The 18715-nt window shown below is 38.9% G+C and overlaps 1 protein-coding gene and 1 long non-coding RNA gene across 2 annotated transcripts in view; both read right to left on the reverse strand.

Moving 5' to 3' along the window:
* Positions 1-751: 751 nt before the first annotated feature.
* On the reverse strand, positions 752-7727 carry LOC122164182. The gene is made up of 3 exons (XR_006170147.1): positions 3830-7727; positions 2492-2614; positions 752-875 (listed from the first exon to the last, which is right to left on the reverse strand). It is a non-coding gene; the product is annotated as an uncharacterized LOC122164182 (long non-coding RNA).
* A 131-nt stretch (positions 7728-7858) lies between these two features.
* Positions 7859-18715, reverse strand: part of GPATCH2 (G-patch domain containing 2) — a 121905-nt gene continuing 111048 nt past the window's right edge. Inside the window, exons 16-18 of the transcript XR_006168524.1 lie at positions 14604-14956; positions 12240-12374; positions 7859-9783 (exon numbers count right to left, since the gene is read on the reverse strand). The gene's annotated coding sequence lies outside the window, so the exon portion shown is untranslated. The remainder of the gene's footprint in view (positions 9784-12239; positions 12375-14603; positions 14957-18715) is intronic.

An 18715-nucleotide genomic window follows, 5' to 3' on the forward strand; every position in this document is an offset into this window, starting at 1 on the left:
GCCTTGAGACTGAGGGCAGAAGTGGTGCACAAAATGGATGGCACCGTTCTGAGAAAAAAGACTTTCAGTGTAGGGTTTTGCTCCTTCAGTACGTGATATTTCCTGCTGGGCAGTTGATGGCCGTGGCTTGATCCATAAAGGATCACTGGGGAGAAAGCGCTGCTTGCGAAAGCCTTACATCTGGAGGACACTGGGAGGAAAGAAAAGGAAACACACAAGTGGGGAAATACCCTCCTGAAGTAACGCTGAAAGACAGACCTATGCTTTGCCAGTGGAATTAACGTGAAACAGGGGCCCTTAGAGATGATCATTCTGAAGAGAAATGAAAAATACATAAAACTTTGTTTAATTTATGGAATTTATAGGCTGCTGACCAGTAAGTATAAAGTTCTGTTCCCTTGGTCCTCACTATCACTCATGTATTACTTGTCAGTAAATGTGGTGCACTCAGAACATAACAGCTACGGTAATATTTCTGTTCCCACTGCAGCTTTACTACACCCATGAAACTCTGTAATCTTTAAATTCCCTCACTGTTAACATCTGCTGAAACATTATTGGTCCCAGCATAGCCAAGCTGCTCTGAAATTACATTTAGTAGAGTAGTTAATGCTAACAGTATAATTCTAGAAGCAACCATGTTTTAAAAAGGCTTTAGGACTGGCACAGTTGCTACTTTTGCTTTTACTCCCATCCCATTTCCCTGCCTTTTATCCACCCCCCTTTCCCCCCATCATCTCACTTACCAGCCAGAATTTATGTTTAAACACCAATTCACTTTCTTTCTAGAAGAAAATATCATCATTTTGTTTGTTGGTCTGCATCGCCAAAACAAATTTCTCAAAACAACGTAGGTTTTTTTTTTTTTTTTTGGCCTAAAAATAATACAATTAGAACATGATATTTTAAGAATCCAAGAGGTTGAAGTTGGAAATTAATCAAACTGCAATAAAAATAATAGCTTCCATCACCCATTTAGGATACTTTCCATGGTTTAAATTCAAATGACCTTATGTATAAGCAAAAGGAACAGTCTGCTGCTTGTGGCAATTATCAGTGAAGATACCTCAATATATCCATTTGCAGCACATAAGGAGTTCATGTGTTCAGTTTTGCTTCTCTATGAAAATGTTGGACAGAGCACATTTAACTTAACCACTGATTGCTCTTGTTATACAAATACTATTCCAAAAGCTAAAAACACAGAAAACATCTTCAATTCTTCCACAGATTTTTTCAGTGCTAGCTAATGTAAAACATATTATAATATACGTATGGCTGTGTAATGCTATATGAAGATATATGCATAGATATTCTAGCAAAATAACAAAATTACTTAGGGAAATAAAGAGGAATGTATAAGCATTTTTCAAAATAAACTAAGATGAAAACTTCCACTTTCTCTCCATTGAAAGAAAAAGCCACATTTAGCAGGAATTCTGTCAGCTTGCTAACTTGTGGCTTTCTCTCAAAAACTTAATGCAGAATACAATCTTCTGGAATGGAAAAATTACTTCTTATTACATATTTATGTCACTATGAGTGTGACAGTTTTTTATTTAGAGTACCAACATAAATCTAAAAACTATAGTAATTTCAAAAAAATTATCAAGACTTTCTGTTCAAAAAATAATGAACCGCGTAGTTTGGAACTTCAAAGAATAATCAGTGTATTACTTAGCCTTGCACAAGGGTAAGCAGACTGCTAAGTATCTTAAATTTAACTGGTTCCTGACTCATGAGCAGCAGTAAATGACATCTGTGCCAGATGGCAGTCAGCATTTCTATGCCTATACACTGATTTCCTCTTCTCATATCCCATCTAGCCTATGTTATTATTTGCTGTTTAAGTGATGGTGTCCATAATGGCACCCTGTACTGTAGGCTAAGGCCAGAAAAGGAATTTCCTAGGAATGCCTTGCAGGTTTTTAATACTGTTCAGTAACAAAATTTGTTCCACTGCTCAAGACAATTCATTAAATATTTTCCAATCAGATTTTATCCTCCCACAAATCTCTTCCATAAACACATTTTCAAGAGAGATTATTTTTGTTATTGTCTTTGTTTAAAATGTGCTAATATTTCCTTTCAGCAAATGAGTAAGCTCATAAATTCTTTGTAAGTACTGAAACAATATTAGACAGTATGATGCTACTGTGATTGAGTCACCATCCCTGGAGGTGTTTGAGAAACATAGATGTTTTACTGAGGGACACAGTTTAGTGGGGAAATACTGGTGGTAGGTGGATGGTTGGGCTGGATGATCTTGGAGTTGTTTTCTAATCTTAATGATTCTACGATGCTATTTGAAGTAACATTAAATAATTTCTTTTGAAACTTTGCAATGAAATGCAGGACGATCTTGTTTGAGGTATGGATAGCTTACTTTTCATTCTGTCACACTCATATCTGATTTCTGTACAAAAGGGTAAAAAAGAAGGTGAGAAGATTGAGAATTGCAGTAGAGGGAACTGAAAACAGTAAAACTCACCTGACACATCAGCAAAGCCAGTGATTGCTGAAAGTTTAACATCAGCTACTATCACTACTTGCCAGAAGAGAGTCCAAATTGTATCAGTGACATAGCTCTCCCCAGAAGAGGGAATTACAAAGCCTGTGAAAGCAAAAGTTGAAAGCTATTTTATGTACCATTATCATAACACACTAAAATATAAAAATCAAAGCACATGATGAGGCACTGCTTTACAAACTTCTCAACGTAACTTTTTTGAATCAGAACTGGAATGCTGCCCCTCCCCAGACTTTTCAACTTGTTATAGAAGCTGACACAAAACTGATTGGAAAGACCATTGCAACCATTTGGAAATCTGGAAATTTCCATCTCTTTCTGGAAATGTATAAAAACCACAGAATTTTTGAAAAATACTAACACTCACTAATTAATCCTGACGTATTTTTAAAACAGAACATGAGACCAAGCCATTTTAGCTGAAAATTTGCTTTAGTTAAAACTAGAGCTCACATGATGATTACTGATCTTTAGTCAATGCCAGCTGTGGGTAGGAATCTGAATTCTGCTATTCATAAACTGCTTTCATATGCAAAGTATAGTATTGATCAATACTATGTCTTCTTTTGTCAAAAATACATTATCGAAATATTTGCTTCACTCTCGAAAGTGAAGTGTAACAAGTTCTGGAACCTTCTCAGAGGAGTCATGCATCTTGCTGGTAAAAACTGATTTTCCTGACAGCATTTTGTCAATTGTTGATGAATGTCATACCTTCATCACTTGTCATGACAGTAAAAACAGTACACAGTTGTACAGAGCACTTTGGATCTTCTTGCTTTTATTTATTTTTTCCTACTAGCTACACAACTATTTGTTAAATCTCTTAGCTATTTTAATGATCAATGCACACATAATATTCTCATTTATTTTATGCACAGCTGCCAATTTCTTAAGAGCCTACAGTCCCAGGAGCAGCAGACTCCTGAGATCCAATGAGCCATTCAGCCTTTGACCATTTTCCTTCTTTAAGTAATGCATGAGGCAAAAATAAAAACATATATAAGTGCCAAAAAAAAAAAAAAAAAAAAAAAAAAAGATAAAAATAAAAGTTAATGAGTTAATGATTATATTATGTAAAAAATGCAAAGTAAGAAACAAAAAGATAAAAATTTTGGGCAGAGCATGCAGTAATGGAGTCATACTTCTCCAACTCCACCCCAAACTTGGAGCCTCTTCCCCTACCGTCCCATTTTCCGCACATAATCAGTTCCAGCATTACATCTCATTTCTTTCTTCACAACCCGGAAAAGCCCTGAAGCAAATGCATTGTAAATTCAGAGCTGGATCTTTGCTTACCTATTAGATCTGGATTTCCCTCTCCACATTATCCCTTTCTGGATCATATTTTTGGAGTGTATGACCTTTCACCTACGCTGTAGAGGAAGATGAAGTGTTTAACGATGAATTAGATTTAATTCCGGCAGCTACAGGCTTAAACTCTATATCCCACAGTTCCTAGTTGTATGTGCTTAACTAGTACTGATTCTAATTCCTGCTCCGAGCAAACATTGTCTTCAAATAGTTTTAAATTAATACAAGTTCTTTGCAGATCATCTGTATATAGAATTCCCTGTGAAAATATACAACATGAGAAATACTGCACATGTGTAATTTTGAGGGATTTCCATATGACTGGAAAACGTAATTACTACAAACTCAACCTGAAGGTGACAGCCACCAATGCTGCCATATTCACTGAGCAGCACATATGCACTGACTCCAACAGCCTTTTCCTTTTATTTGCTGACAGAAGTTTTGCACTACATCCAGTTACATCTCCTTGCTCTGCTTATGAATGAAAACAAGTACCACCCTTCTTCTTTCTTTCAAAAAAGCTTGTTTAAGAACTCCTCACACTTGAAATTGGCATGGGGAAGGACAACACAGAAGAGAAGCCCTCAGATCTCACCACTTGCGATAAAGTTAAGGATCATAGAACTAAGGCTCTTGCTCAGATCTTCCAGCTCCAAGACTGACAAACAACACAGCTCTCAGAAGAGCTTCCCAGATCCTTGCAATTTCCCACCAATGATTCAGCCACATATCATTCCACATTCTGCCTGTGCCCTGGTGAACATGGAGGATCCATGGTCGATGAGCATATTATAGCCTGTGATGATGCTCTGGTTAGACCCAACCTTATTCTGAAGCTCCTGCTCAAGCACTGCTGATTGAAAGCACAGTATTTACAAATTACAGTGCACTGTACTTATATATGTTAGAGGAGGAAGAGTATGTAAAATAATGGTGTAATGCTATTATTATGATAATGATGATGAATACACAGCTCTAAGCTACACCAGTCCAAATGTGGAGTTTCACAGCAACTTTTTCTGTCAAAAAGCTAATTTAGAAAGAGGAAAAGAATTTTCTTAAATAGCTTTTTTTGAAAGAAACATGGAAAAAAAAATGCTCTGATACATAATTACAATCTTTTTTGAGCAATGTGTTGCAATGCATCATTTCAACATGACTGCTGGCTGTCACACATTAAATGAGATGGCCAGCAGTAATAAACACATACATAAAAGCAAAATCTAAAAGCAATGTTAAAATTGACCTGAAATAATATTTTGTTTTGGGTCAGATGGTGAATTTTTTGAAGTGTGGCCTATGGCCTTCTTTCAGGGCACTATCATTAAAGAAATTTTCTTCAGCTGGTTCAAGCACTTCCAAGCTCTTTATGCTGCTCCCAACTTTTAAATGAAGTGGAGGCTGACATGGGGGGAAGTGGTTTGCTCCACAGCCTGCACTTTGTGCTCATGAGGGAATTATTATGAAAACAAGGACAGTAGTTCACTGGATTATAATAAAGATAACATTATTTGTATTACTGGCGTACAGAAATCATAAAATAAGAATAATAATGGATAGTTGATTATTTTAGAATGAATTCAGCCAAGGTTGAGATGTGTAACTGAATGTGAAACTGCGATCCGTAACAGCACGTTACTGAAGATGTGAGCAGCTTGTCCACCTGTGGTATAACTCCTTTTCCCTTTCCTAGTTTTAGCCTTCTACAGCAAAACTTATTTGTCAAACTGCTTGGGTTTCCAGTTTTGTTTTTTTCTCCACAGAAATCCAAAGCTGCTCAAGAGTTACTCACCTAGAAACCTAGAAATGTCTATTGAAATTAGCAACTAAGCTAAGTAGTCTGGGGGTGCAATTTACATTTATGGCACTTTAAGACTCTTTTACATTTCCTGAGCAGTGGGAAGATAGGTCAGCAAAAACGTGAATCAGGCCTTAGGACTATGCTATTTATAAAACAATATAAAATCAAAATCAAATGTATTAAAATGGTAGAAAAAAAGGGTATTTATATCCATATCCAGGTGCTTTCTTAATCTTAGGTCACAATAACCCTTTCTTTTCTGAGTAGGGGCTTTGCAATATAGTAAAAATTGTATTTTGGAAAAGAATCGTTTTATAAAAAAGCTGAATTAAAAATTGCAGAGCCGTACTGTAATAGCATTAAGACACTCCTGGGCATGTTTTAATGGTCCATTAATGCATGCCTCAGGTGGCTGAATGCATGAGGCTGCACATCTACAACATGTGTTAATGAACCTCTGAAACATGCCCCGTCATGTGTTAATGGTGCACTACCTGGAAAGCCTCAGAAATACCTTCCAAAAACACAGAATGTTTTAGATCTTTGGAAAATACTATGATTAATTGCCCAAATTGCCTGTTGGTCTGCGTCTACTGTATCGTTGAGATATGTAATAAATAACAACACATATCATGACAATAAACTCTATAACATGTGCAGAAAATGATCTGCTGTTAAATATTAAAACACACCCTGAACCACATTAGGCTTCTCATATATACTCAGAATGATGAATTCCTGCCTTAAAGAGCTTATAGTTAAATACGTTACAGATAAAGAAAATTATAAATGCAGAAGTTCACTAAGAGATGCTTATGCACTTTTACTGTACTGCAATCCTCCTCTGTTTCTATCTTTCATCCGAAAGTTCCCTTATTTGATCAACTGTAAGACTTTTCTGTCTTTCCCAATAAGAATTTTAAAATATGTGATGTCATAAGTCTTGATTACCTTGAGTAGAATGCTATACATCCTCATTAGAGAGAACTTCAGGTATTTTTAACTCAGAAGGGCCTTTTAAGAAGTCCTATGCATGGTAAAACCTCTTGAGAAAAGTACTTAAGGATCTACTAAAATGCATTCTCACTCAGCAAAGCATTAAAGATTCTCCATGAACTTAAATTCCATTCAACTTCATATCCAAAGATAAGCTCACATGTAAGACTTTATCTGGAAGGAGATGATGCACTGTTGATGCAGAACTAGAGCAGTCTGTGATGCTGCCTTTTATATGACACCATATAAGACCATACTTTATAGTGCTGAAACAATTTTGTCACAATTTAAGAAGGAAGATATTTTTAAAATACAGTTTACTTACCTTAACAGAAGAGGTAGGAGTAGGAGTATCTGACATGCTTAAAAGTTGTTTTCACCGCTAATAAAATTGAAGTGATAGTGAGCAATTACTGTAAAGAGTTATTTTCCTCCTCTCCTGCTTTTTCTGTAGTATTTCTTTTATTTCACTGCAAAGCCTCTTAAATAAAAGGTGTTAAACAACTAGGTTGAATTCAATACTCAATGAAAATAAATAAAATGTGCCTTGCAGAAGGTAGAGTTAACCAATTAGTAGGCAAGCTTCTGTTTTAGTCCTATATCACCAGGGTAGACAATTATAACATTACAGCCAATAGTAACCAAGTGGAGGTCTTTACATATCCTCTGGAGTTGCCCTCAGGCACTGTAAGCTTAGCTGAAGATACTTGAAAAGTTTAAACACAAAAGGAAATTAAATAAATCAAAATTGGGTAACTCTAGGAAGTTCTGCTTTAGTCAAACCAAATTCATAAGAGATCCATGGCAAATCTGAAATTCTGTGATACATAGAAGGTTGGACACAATAATCAAATACTGCCTTCTGGCAGCTTCCTGATTAATAAGTACTTTTTTTTTTTTTTGCTTTCTTCCAATTCAGCAAAGACATGCACTGTGTTGCTTTGCTCCTGACAGTGTTCATACTATCAGACAGTTGTCCATGCACCTTGTGAGAGGTAATAAGATCAATAGGGTGAGAAGGAATGGCTTTAAGTTGCACTAGGGGAGGTTCAGGTTAGATATTAGGAGGAAAATTCTTCTCATAAAGAGTGGTGAGGCACTGGCACAGGCTGCCCAGGGAGGTGGTGGTGGAGTCATCAACCCTGAAGGTGTTTCAAGAACTGTGGAGATGTGGCACTGAGGGATATGATTAGTGGGCATGGTGGGGGTGGGTTGGTGGTTGGATGGACTAGATGATCTTAGTGGTCTTTTCCAACCAATGATTCTATCTTCTATAAGGTAAGTTTCTCATTTATTAGACACTTTTACTCATTTGTTTTCTTCTGAAAAATATCACCCTTTTTGTATTGGGGTTCTATTACTTGCTAATAGAAGTTTTGCTTTCCATTATTTGATCTCTGTCTGCATTTTTTTCTCTTTGAAAGCACTTCTGTTTCTGAAACCAGCATTGGCCCTTTATCAAAAATAGCAGATGTCAGGGTCTTGCAATTTGGTTACCCATCAAAATAAAAGAGCAGTGGTGTTAAGCCTGGTGATACCATAAGTTTTCTTGCTATAAATAGAATGCAAACAATAAGGAAATGCTACCTATGAATTAAATTAATTCAATAACAATTTAAGAAAAAAAGCGCAGTTGGAAATCTTGCTTTGTAGCTGTGAAACGGTGATACAGAATTGCAATGCACATACCTTCTAAAGAGCATCAGTAAAAAAATTCAAATGAACAGAACTAATTATAGAGACATCCTAACACTAGCAGGAAGAAATACAGACAGAGAAAATTGAAGTTGCTGAGAAAAACTTCCTGACATTGAAATGCACAAGGCTTTCAGACTGCCTCTCAAGGGAGCAGCAAGGCCCTAGAAACACTAGAAATGTTTAACACTAGACTAGAGGAATCACTGGAAAAATATACTATAGGGAACAAGTTGTTATTAGCAGAAAGATGGACTGAATGCTGTAAAAGGGATTTTCTATTTCTAATGTTTACTTTTTATGATAGTCATTTATATTTTTCCTTCATTACAGGTAAAGAAAAATCTATAAAAGTTATTGGCTCTGGCAAAGCATCTTTAATTTATATGGGGCAGTGCTTTTGGTGCACTCTAGCAAGCTTTAGCTCTACTTGCATTTTTCCACGTATATTGGAAGGTTTATTTATTTATTTATTTTTATATTTTCCATTGCACCAAGTAAAACCTTCATAGCACTGAATGAATGTTCCTCTCTCTTCTCCACAGCTTTCTCAGTATGTATGCAGAACACCCAGGAAAAACCCATGCAAAATCCCCAGATTGGGTCTAGCTGTGGGGAGGAAGAAATTAACATCGGAAGGCTAAAGGAAGAAAGAAAGCAGCAGAGGCAAAAACAAAGCTTCTAGATAATGAGAAAGGAAGCAGAAAGACCTTTAGGGTTGGGAAGTGGGAATTGAACACGACTAGAACAGGAGATGCCTCATAGCTACTTAGGAAACACTGTGAGCCAACTGGTCTCAGAGGCATTGTGTGACATCCATCTCCACCTTAGTGATACCAGTTTTCAGGACAACATTTGCTATATTCTAAGTGAAGAACTGCATTCAGGATGCAAACTACATTGTTGTAAGTACAGGGAAAAACAAAGATGGAATAAGTAGAATAAAACAATACCTGGTGATGGCTCTGTATTGCTCTGGTATGGTACAGGCTGTTCAAGGTTGAGATGATCAGTGTTATCATAGAATCATAAAGGTTGGAAAACACCAGTAAGGTCAGCAAGTCCAACCACCAACCAAATGAAAACACACATCTTTCTGTTTTTGTACGCAGAAAAATAAGTCCATTTTTAGTACCCAAACTCTTCTCCCAAGCAGCCTTACAGCAGAAAATTGAAGCATCAACCTCATTGTGATGAGACCAAACATGAGAAAGGTTATTTCCCCCTGCAACCGCTTGCCACTCCTGCAGCGCAACAGCAGCTTGGGCTAGGCTTCCAAGAGGGATGCACTGAGGATACAGCCATGTTGTGCCATCCCTCTAGGGACACCATGATAACGCAGCCAAAAGGCATCTCCAGTACTGTGGAGTGATGAGAGATGAGAGTGGTTTCCAAAGACATGGGCCTCTTGTTTTTGCTGAGCAGATTGAGTCTCCTTGCCTGGCTGCTGAACAAAGGCTATGATTAATGGAAAGATGTCAGGATGATAATCCTTACTATCACAAAACACTGGACAGGGTGTTTTTCTTGGCAAATTGAGGGGTAGCGGGAAGAGAATAAGAAAGGAAAAATGAAGCAAGAGAAAGGGAGAGGTTTTGAAGAGAGAAAGAAACATTATATGCATATATATATATATATACACACATACGTACATATATATATTTAAAAAAAATACAACCATCCCTCTGCCCATCCTCTTTAATGTTTCTCTGGTGGAGTAATAAGATACCTTCAGCGTTATAAATAGCGGCACAGATGTTGACAGAAAAATGCTCCCTTAATTACCATACAAACTGCTTTACTTGAGTGAACCGTTTAAAGCGGCCTCCAAAGGAAGTTCACTCAAGCAATTCCACAGATTACAGCTAATGAACAATATTTCCTCGCTCCTATTTAGTGCTCATTAAAATGTAAAAGCCTTTCATTTTCAACAGGCATACAATAAATAATTCCTTTCTCCCTCTCTCTGCTGCCTCTGAGCAGTCAGGATGGAAGCGGGGAGGGGAAGGGGCTGGCAGGGGGACAGAAGGGGGGGCTGTGGGAGGCTGAGCAGCGGCTGGAGAGCAGCAGCCATGCCACTGCCATCCCTTGTTGTGCAGGGCAATGGTTGTAGTTGGTGATGAGATGTAGCTTGTGCAGAGGAGTGTGCCATGGGACCAAGTGTGCACATGAACCTGTGGGATGGAGAAGGGAATAAGATGCAAATGCTATGGAGAAAACCAGCCATCTGGCTCAGGCTGAGTTTGTTTTGAGCCCCACTGAAGATTTCTTGCCCGGTAAATGCCCATTGTGCTTGGCTCCCTTTGAGCTCATGTACAGCCCCACAAAGCTGGAGGGGAAGGCAGTTCAAAGGTTGCACATTTTAGATTATTATTTTAAGTGCTATTCAAACGTTAAGTGAAAAGCAGAAGCACCAGCTGGATTCCAGTTAGTCACTGTTCCTATCTGCCCATAGGCACAGGGTAGCAACTGCCATTGGTTTGTGCAGGAGAAGTAGAAGAAGAAAAAGATCAGGAACAAAAAGTTAGCCAGCCCCTAAGATGGTTTGTGGATACCCATTTGGGAACTGCAGGGGAGAGAGCCTGTGTTGCTCCACTCGCAGGATGAATGGATAAAGTAATGCGTTACTGAAACATGGTGCTGGTGTTAAGCTGAAAGCATACCAAAACAGGCTTCAGCAGTCAGTAATTACAGATAGAAACACAACTCTTGATTTCTACATCTGCTGAAAAAAAAAAAACCCCACCAAAAACACCATACCCTTCACACTGGTTTTGTTCACTGTCGTGGTTTTGTTTTCATTTCCTTCTGAATTTCTAAGCTCTGCTCCCCACATGGCAGAGGCCACATGTCCTGCTCTGCTGCCCAAGCAAAGCCTAGTGTTGGCCTCTCTGAGTAGCCCCAGTAGAACAAACCCAGGAGAGCTTTCTCCTGGATGAAAGAGTTGGCAACTGCATTTCCTGCTGTGATGCTAGTGTGCCCTATACCTGAGCCATAAATAAGGCAATGCATGGTATTTAATCATCAGAAAAGAAAGAAGAAAGTGGAGAACTAAGATCTCGTGTTGACCTAAGTCTCAGACTTTGATAAACTTGTCAGGAATATCACCCTGTGATGACTTTATCTTGATGAAACCTGTGTCTGAGGAGGAGGCGCTCGCAAGGCCGTGTGCCGAGGAGCCCTCTGGTTGTGAAATAAAGCTTATGGGCACACTGGGATTTCTGCATTACAATAATAATGACTGTAACAATACTCAATTTGTGAGAAGTATTTGCTATCAATAGCTGCAAAAAAAGGGCAGAATAGCTATAAAGGAGGTCCACCTCACAAGCTCTATTGGGAGAGGTGGTGTCCCAGTCCCACCAATTGGATGGGCTCCTGTCTGATCATGTCCTGACATCACAGCCCACCCTCACAGTGGGTGAAGCCACCTACCCCAGTGAAGAAGTTTACCAGCAGCCTTACGTTACTGATGCTTTTAGCACTCTGTACTTGGCTTTCAACTAAGGTCATTTGAAAACGGTCTTCAACACCCATCTCATTTGCTTTTTTATGCTTGCCAATTTAGTGTTGTATTCACAGTGATTAATTAGTTTGTGGGGAAGGTTTATTAGGTAATCTTCCTGTCAATCAAAAATGACTGAGTTTTCAGAGACGAGAACAGAACGCACAGAGATCTTATAATGATAGAGAACCGATGTTGTTGCCATTCTGTACAAAAAGTTGGAGCTTAGCCTTGACATGCAACCAGGTATAAAACACTTTAAAGTGTGTTTACTTCTATTCATATTCAACCACAGAACCAGTCTGATTCTCTAAGACTTCATTTATATTTCTAACAAGAACACAGAAATCCCCTTATCTGCTGTGCCTACAGCCTGCATTTGAAGACTGACAAACCTGCAGGGTTGTTTTAACAGACCAGGCTTCGGGCTGTGGTTGCTTCAACAAAGAAAATCCCATAGATCATCAGCCTGCCTTCTTTATGCATGTTTTACCAATCGTTTATATGGCTTCCAGCACTCCATGGGTTTACTGGAAAAAAAAAAAAAAAAAGCTTAAAATTGCAAGGTTCTTCTTTTCCTTTTAGACAGAAAATGTAACTAACCTACATGAACTCGGTGTTTTCCAGAAGATCTTGAACCTTACTGTGAAAAATATAGTGAAGTTAAGTGGCTTTCTTGACCAGAAATGGTATTATATTGAAGAGGCTACAGAGAGGACTCGAAGATATTAGCTGATTAAATTATACACTACGTAAATGTATGTCGCATTATGATTTTTGCAGTATTAGGTTAAAATGTGAAAGGATATAGATTAATACTAAGAATCTGACTAGCTTACCACTTTTCAGAGTCATTACTGTTCTAAATTACACTGGTGTCTGTCTGTGAATGTAAAAAGATATATAACACCCTGAGAATTAGTAGAAAGTTAACCAGACTCTTTCCTCCATCACCTCCTTGAGAGAGCTGCAGGTTATTTCTATCACTCAGAGGTGATGAACAGGCAGCAGCAAATCAGATGGTAAATTCAGACGAAATTATACAGATAGACTTTTTCTTTTTTTTTTTTTTTCTTCCCTAGCTAAATTTAGGAGTTCATTCCGTGGGCTTTGGGATTATAGATCTGAGGCTGAAACAGGAAAAGATAAAGGGCACACAGGGCTGCAAATGGGATAACTATGACATAAGGACAGATAATTTAAAACTATAATCTGCTGAATGTACAGTCAGAGTATTCAAAAGCAGCTTTTTCAAATAAAAAAGAAAAAACAGAAGATGAAAGGAATAGGTAAGAGTGTGGTTGTGTTAAAATATTTACAGCACGTGTTCTACAGCTTTGACACATGCACCCTCCCTGCACCCGCTCCTGCACAGCCCAGCGCAGACTGATGGCAGCTGATGAACATGAACGCGAGCAGACAGGTTTCATCTGAGCGTTCCCTCACAGACTGAGCTCTCCATGCAGATGAAATAATTCAGGAGTGCACTATTTCAGTGTTACAAACACAACGGTTACATGAAAATATGTTGAAAATCAGTCTGGAAGCCAGAACAACATAATTTCCATGTGCGTTTATTAATCTGCTTTTTTTTTTTTTTTTTTTTTGCTTTCATAATTTGTTTTAGTTTGTATTTTATTGACTCCAATTTTGAAAAAATCTAGCTTGACAAAAAGTGGGAAGGCTCCACTCAGAGGTTTCTTTTCATGCTCGAGACATGAAATTGGAGTAACTACCAATTTGCACGCATAATTCCAGCATACAGAATGGAAAACAAAGGAAGAGACAAAAATTAAATCTGGTTTCTTGCTGATCTCATTGCAGAAGACCACAAGGAAAAAAAAAAAGCTGCACATTAGCTGTTTTCTTAAGATTTCCTCGGAAAGCTGTATCAACAGCATTTCGTCCATGGGTATGCAGGCGATGCGGGTACGCTTCGCATGCCTGTGGTAGATGGATGATACTGATGGCAATCTAACTGGAACATCCTGCCTGAATATGAACAACAGATTTGTCAGTGTGTGACAGGCTGACAGCCCAGCTCCCAGCTGCTTGTCCACTGTTGTTAAATCAGTACCTTGTCTAAGTGTTCAGCAAAGAGGCAATCTGCTTCCTCCATTCGTACAGGCAGGTTGCCAGTTAAAAAACAAGTATTGGCTTTAGGCTGCGGTGCCATAATGCATTGAAAAGATGCAATCTAAACCTTTGTGTGCTCCTTAGGCAACAAACAGCAGGACTTGGGAGCACAGGCTTAGGCTGGAGACTCTCCTTTTCAAAACAACAGAGATAACTCAGAACAGGAATCAGGAAAGAAATGGAGGAGGATTTGAAAGCTGGGGATGACTTAATAGAACTATTTCAAAAGGAAAATATTGGTTTATTTTGGTGTCTGGGAAACAAGTTTGTGCTGCTGTACTGAAGCTTGTGTCAGAATTTCCCTTACAGTCCTGTCTTTAAGCAGTTTGTAATTCATCAGCAGCAACAACTTGCTGTAGGCTGAAATTTTACAAAGACACTACTCAGGAGCACTTCAGGGAAAAAAAAAAAGGGTAAAACAGGAGAAAAAAAAACCCACAGTAATTCGTACAGAAATACTACATTAGGGGACACAAAGAGCTTACTGGTTTTGGGAGCTTTTTCCACTTTTCTCCACCCGATTAATTTGTTTGCTATTGTATGACCACATCAAAGCTGTTTTAGACCTGAGAACCATCACAAATTGAGTTAAGGAAACAACAAATCCAAGCACGAACACCAACCTTTCAGCTCCTGAGTGTGGCGTTGCACTTGCAGGGCAGCCTGCAAGGCGGTGCTCAGCTACATGAGGTCTGCAACAGATTTACAGTGTCTGGCAATGTCTCCTTTGTAGCAGCCGTGGTTTGTCAGGCCAGTCATGAGATCTATTCAGGAGTCCTTGAATACAAATCTATAGATCTCAATAGGCCTCTGTAAGATCCAGGGGAGCCACTACACTCTGTTGGATCAATCCTCATCACGGTTTCTCTTGTCTTCCATGCAGGTGGTTGGGGTGTCACCTGGAGTGTCGCTCTTGATCCAAGGTCATTGTGCAGCCACACAGGTCCTCATGTTTTGCTTCAGCCTCCAGTCCTCCCTAAAGAAAAGAATTAGGTGGCAGGTGCAGCTGGCTGTGCTTTCCCTCCACCGCTACCACTCCAGTGCTGCCTACTTTGGGCCAATTAACAGTGCCCAAATGGGTCACAAATACACAGACACAGCTGAATTCTATTCTTAGTATGAAAACCACATCTAATGAACGCTGCAGAGAACTTTAGGTCACATGCTTACAAGTGATATAACAGGCAGACTTTATGAATAAAAGGAGGGAAAAAAAAAAAGCTAAAAAGTTAAAAAACCTATTACTAGGGTATTCGGTGATTCTGCTGCAATTACCAAGAATCCCATCAGTCTGTGTCACAGTGTTTCTCCTTTCAACAGATGCATGAGATCCAGCAGAGGTATGTAGCCTGCAAGGCTGAGAGAAGGAGCATGGTCACTGTGTTTTCTGCAGCCAGAGTCACTGCCACTGTTTGCCACAATCTATTGGGGAAAGGAGGCAAAATGTTTATGAGAGCAGTGCCCACTCTGCAGCTCACATCACTGTTGTTAGGATGCACTACAAATTCAAACAAAATTCTGTCACCATTAGCTTCATTATAAATAATAATATATTTAGAAATATATCACATTCTATGCTAGCAACTATCTTCTGTTCCAGTGTTTCACTATGGCTGTACTTTTTAAGGAAGCCAACTATTTTAAACATTCACATACTTAGATGCAACTCATGGTATCACTGTATTACAGAAAAAAATCATTAAAGTAAAACTAAAAAGCTCAGTCCCTTCATACAGTTCATGTTAGGAAATGTATGAAATAACAGATGTGTTTGTCTTGCCAGTCTTTCTGATGATTATCTTTAATTAAATCTGTGATTGAATCCTCTTTTTGCTCTTTGGTCTATCTTGGTAACCTGGCTAGAGAAAATGAGTGACTGAGTTGTACTTTAATTTACAGCTCCTTCCATGTTTGGTTTTTAAGGATAGAGTTAAGGATCCTTGAGCAGCCCTACTTGCACAAGGTTTTAAGATAGCTGTGTAAAACTGGTGATTAACATGGAGGTATTATGCTATTTCTTTACCATGACACTGATACTAATGACACAGTCACTGAGATGCAATTTTTCTGGCCAAAAAACAACAATGACAAAATATTTTAAGTCAACATGAAGCTGATATGACGGTTACTCAAGGCAGTGGAAAATCTCTCTCAAATTGAATGGGCTTTGAGGGGTATTTTTGGGTGTCATAGTTAAATATACAAAAAAAAAAAAAAAAAAAGCTTTGATTTATTCTATATATATATATATACACACACACATACATGCATACGTAGTACTAATGTCAATGGCTTAAAATGTGGGGAAAGGGAGAGGAAGAGAACAGTCAGATCCGTACCTGCAGCAGCCCTGTGGCTCTGGCCCCGCAGTGGTCTCTTTACCACGCACACAACCAGGAATACTAATGCACACCCAGGGACAGCATCCTCCCCTGTACTCCCTTAGAAATTCAGAGGGAAGAGGGTTTTGTATGTGATAACTATTTCTGCCCTCACATTCCACATTTCAAGATGATTTTCAGTCAGCGAGATATTATGAATCCTATTTAACTATGCTTAAGATCTCTCATTTAGAGTTAAGTGGAAGAAGAAAAGACAAAATTGTCTTTGCAGATGTTAAAAAGAAATTCATTGCAAGCAATCACCATTTAATATCCAGTGCTGACTTTTTGAACAAGTGCTTTCTCTAAATAATAAATCAAATGGGTTGGCACTAACAATAATACCTCAGAATATGAATGAGGAAAACAAGAATATTAAAACAATAGAAACATTAACATACAACAATCTGCTGCTTACGGGAAGGAATGGCAGAGGACAGAGTGAAAAATAGCGATTGCTTTTATTCTGTTTTGTTGTGATCTGTCATCTACAGGAAGAGGAGCTCCAGCCCCCAGGGCGCACAGCAACGGGGATGGAAATCCTCACACCAGTCTGCAAAGCCCAGGAGAGTGGTTCGGTGTTTGCCACCAATTTGTGCCAATCAGTACACAGGGCTTGGGATATGAATGTACTGTAACAAGATTGTTTTTCCTTTGGTTTGTCCTGTATCTTAGGGTTTCACCAAAAGAAATGCCTCCTGTTTTATGATGCCAGCCCACAACATCAGAGACAGATGTTGGTGGTATGGCAGTAGGTTGAACCTTTCACCAACATCCTATTACATTTTGTTGCCATGTGACAGATGGCAGCAGAGGGGCACTCTGACAGAATGGTGCCTGACATAGAAATTTGTATGAAGCAAAGGCATGTCACTGAACTCCTCCACGTGGAAAAAATGGCACCCATTGACATTCATTGATACTTGCTGAACATCTGTGGAGACTCAACAGCAGACATCAGTGCAGTGAAGAGGTTGGTGGTGTGTCTCAGCAGCAGTGACAGGGGGTAACCTCTGCTTATTCAGAGGTTTACGAGCATGGCATGCAGGCCCTTGTTCATTGCTGGCAAAGATGAGCAGCTAATGGTGCTGACTGAAATATAGTGCTTTGTAGCTAAGAATTTGTTCAAATCATGTTCTAATAATCAAATAATGTTACTGTGCTCTTTGTATCTATTGCAGTTTCCGTGGAAATGAAGAGGATGCATTATATCCAGGGCAACCTATGTAGATATTATGTCCAGGACTAGCCACATAGCCCGTGGAAATGGCTTTGCCTTAACTCTGCCATATTCACTAACCCCATAAATAAAATACCTCTGGACATGGTGAATGGATTTGCAAACTGAAGACACAAGCTAGAAACAAAATGAGCAGCAACTTCTAGATCAGTAATTGAATTGGTTGAGCTTTGTGCTAGGATCAATGTGTCCAATTACTTCAGACTACCATGCTCCTGTCTCCGTTCACTTCCACAATGGCACCTGCCATTTCTAAGCAACTGGATGCCAGCAAACATAAAGAAAAGTATCGAGAGTAGAATGATAACCAGGACTGACCTAAAACTATTCTCTGCTCTTGTTTTTAGGCCAAATTAATGTTAATTAGTTAACATTATATCAACTTAATTAATGTTAATTAATTAATTAAAGGTAACTTGAAACTGTCACAGAAAACAGGACACAAAGGGATATGCAGACAACTAAAGCTGAGGAACAATCTCTGGAAGAACTGAGTCACAGAGACTAAGCTTCCTGACAGCCCTGTCCCTTTTCTGAGGCTGGAATTGGTGGGGAAGCTGCCTGCTGCCTTCTTGGTTATTCACATGAGGACAGCATAGTTTCAGTTCCTGTTGCTGAGGTCTGCTTAAGTGACCTTACGCCATTTCCCAGTTCTCAGTGTAAAAGTATTTTCTGTTAACCAACAAGTGATTTTAAGGACCCTTGAGATAACTGCACTTCATCCTAATTATATCTGAAGTACATCCACATCCCTGCTATGATTTCAGCCTTATTAGACCTTGCTGCAGCTTCCCTCTTTGCTCTCCTGGGCTACTCCTACTCACTATCCTTGATGATGGGTATATCTAGAACAGTAAATGAGGGCTTTTAAGTCAGCTGCAACATAGCACATGTGCACTGTCAGAGACCAAGGGGAGATGCTCTGGTAGCTCCTGCACACATACAGGCTGACATTCCAGGACCTATGGTCAAATAGGAGTGCATTTTGGAAGCAATCCTACCCAATAGCTGCATGTTATGGAAAGTTCCCTGCCAGTAAAATAATCAGGATGATCATAATAGTTAAAGGACTTCTTCATAAGTTCTTTCATGGCATAACTACTATCTTTTTAAA

Source organism: Centrocercus urophasianus, unplaced genomic scaffold, assembly GCF_019232065.1.
Source record: "Centrocercus urophasianus isolate 14NV4802_14NV808 unplaced genomic scaffold, USGS_Curo_1.0 seq_10, whole genome shotgun sequence".
Lineage (NCBI taxonomy): Eukaryota > Metazoa > Chordata > Aves > Galliformes > Phasianidae > Centrocercus > Centrocercus urophasianus.